Source organism: Corvus brachyrhynchos, unplaced genomic scaffold (genome assembly GCF_000691975.1).
Source record: "Corvus brachyrhynchos isolate BGI_N302 unplaced genomic scaffold, ASM69197v1 scaffold32, whole genome shotgun sequence".
NCBI lineage: Eukaryota > Metazoa > Chordata > Aves > Passeriformes > Corvidae > Corvus > Corvus brachyrhynchos.
This window is the reverse complement of record NW_008237919.1, coordinates 13,601,694-13,604,243: the sequence shown is the minus strand read 5'-3', so window position 1 is coordinate 13,604,243 and position 2,550 is coordinate 13,601,694.

Below are 2,550 nucleotides of genomic sequence, written 5' to 3'. Positions count from 1 at the left end.
CAGCAGGAGTCAAAAAAAAAGGTTTTTGAACAGCACCTGGCTGCAGAACAGACATTCTGGCCTGGTTTGCTGTGTAACAAAAATAAAATTTGGAAATCCCAAGCTTGAGTATGTGTTGATTCTCTCCTCCTTAGTTATTTGCTATTACCTGCTAGCCTGAAATCACTGGAGGAGCTTCCTGTGCTCCTGGAGAGTAGCTACAAGATTAGCACTCCTGGTGTAACATTCCAAGCCTGATCACTTCTTGGGGCAGTAGGATGGTATGTGTTGGCATTTGTATTGTCTCCCCAGCTGTTCTACAAGCTGGTTGAATTTTTTTTTTTCAAACCTAAACCAAATTGTACATATATGCAAGAGCATAAGAAGAACCATATGTTTTAAGAGCTAAGGTCTTGTATCCCAGTTTTAGGTAGGTTTACAGGGAAAATTTGTTGCAAATAGATTGTAAAAGATGTTAATGGGTCTTATTCCCTGCTCAGTTTTGCCAGTTACACTTAATGTAAAACCATGATTATATTACAACTACATGCAGTTTGCACAAAAAATATCACACTGAAACTGAACCTTTAATTTAACAGTACAGTGATCTTGCACTTATATAGGCATGCAGCTGAAATTCTGTGTTTGGAAAACGAGCTGAGATTTTATGCAGTAGGAAATTTTGATGGGTCCAGGATAGTCCAGGTTATAAAATGCTTTCTTGCATTTCTGGCTCCATCTGGTGACTCTATCTATATTTAAAGCAGAAGTCCAGCCTGCCCTCGAGCATCTATGATGTTTTCCCAAGAAGAGAGTTTTAGACTTTTGCCAGCATTAAGCAGTTGATCTCGACAATTAAGTTTTGGGATTTGGATATCACATTATATTTGTCTGGACAATACAAGCATTGCCTATCCTTGTGCAGATCTCAAGTGAAATTTAGCACCATGAGCTGGGAGCTGGGTACATGCATGAGGCTTTACAGCCTCATGATTTTGAAAAATTCCCCATGTTTACATCCCACTTGCTCTCTTCTGGTAGTCACTAACCAGGACATTTTACCAAAGATAACTCTGACTTGAATGTAACAACCACAAACCTTAGCACAGTTCTGCACTATGAAAATTAAGAATCTGACCTCATCATACCAATTTAATGGCATCAGCAACATCAAAAACTTTATGACTTCCAACCCAAATATTCTTTCCAACAGATGTGAAATTAGGATGGCACAGATGTTTCTTACTTAAGTATATGTTAAGTTTAAAAATGCATTCGTCTGTGCCCTTGCAGTCTGTGCCAAAGCTGCATCCCAAGTCTGCAAAACATGAAAGGTGAAATAGTTACGCAATGTTAAGTTACAACAAAATCTTAAACAATCTGATAAAACCAGTAAACAAAAAAGCAGATAGATATCAAATGCTGGAGTTTCATAAAGAAATATTTTCCCTTATTTAGGCAAGTGCCTGAGTTTTATTTTAATTGACTTTTCTTATTGCAGCAGAGAAATACAAACTAATTTCATTTGACAAGTTTTTCCTCCCTTCACTGTTGAAAATTAACTTTGTAAGAGCAATTGCTAGCAACTGAAAAGATGTTTGAAATGCAGTTTTGTCTTCAGGTAAGGAATCGCTGGCATATTAATTAAACATGAAGCTTTTTGGGTTTTTGTTACTGAACAGGTCTTTAAGGATTTCGATTTGAAACATAAAAAATAATTCAAATTAAAAATGCACAGATAGTGCAGGTTCAACAGTATACAAATATTTTAAGTATTTTTAAGAGAGGTTCTGGAATAAAATATTTACTCCTCCTATGGTAAGGCTTTAAATATACATCAGGGCATTTTACAAAGACAGCTTCAGGAGGTAAACATGCCAATTCCTGGCCAGTAACTCATTCTACTACCTTTTACTTCTTTGCAGCTGATTCCTGAACATAAACAATCTTCTGTATTTGTCTTCCAGTCATGACTGTTTTTCAGCAAGTTTACCTTTAAAGTACCTAATTTTATATCTTAAAAGAAGGTGATGTGGTTTATTGCCTAGGGTAACTGGTGCTCATATGTTTCAGTTCACGCTTAGTTTCTGTGTGGACTTTACAGTTAACTCCACTGGCTGCTGATACTCTTTCCTCCCTTAGGCCTTTGGTTTTTCCCTAGCTGTACTTTCAGTCATAACTTTTCCTGGTTTTCCTATTCCTGAGTATTTTAAACTGTGTGTGATGTCTTTTGCAAACTTCATCACTTCCAAAATGACCCCTCCCCTTATCTGCCAATCCAGCTTAAAACCCACCCAAGCAAAGGACATTCTTTGCCGAATACATGCGTGTTCCCAAGCATGTTCAGGATGCTCATCCTTTAGCTGCCCATTGCTAACATGTTCCTCTTGAGGCACAAAGCGGACTAAACATCAAACATCCGCTTTTTCTGCATCTTCTTCACTTTTGTGTAACACTTTCCAGCAAAAATTTTCATTTGCGACCGGAAACGCCCTTCAACCCTAAGAGTGCAGCTCATAAGCTGTTTCAGACGGAGAGCCCGGCCGCCCCGGGGCGGTGCCCGGCGGTGCC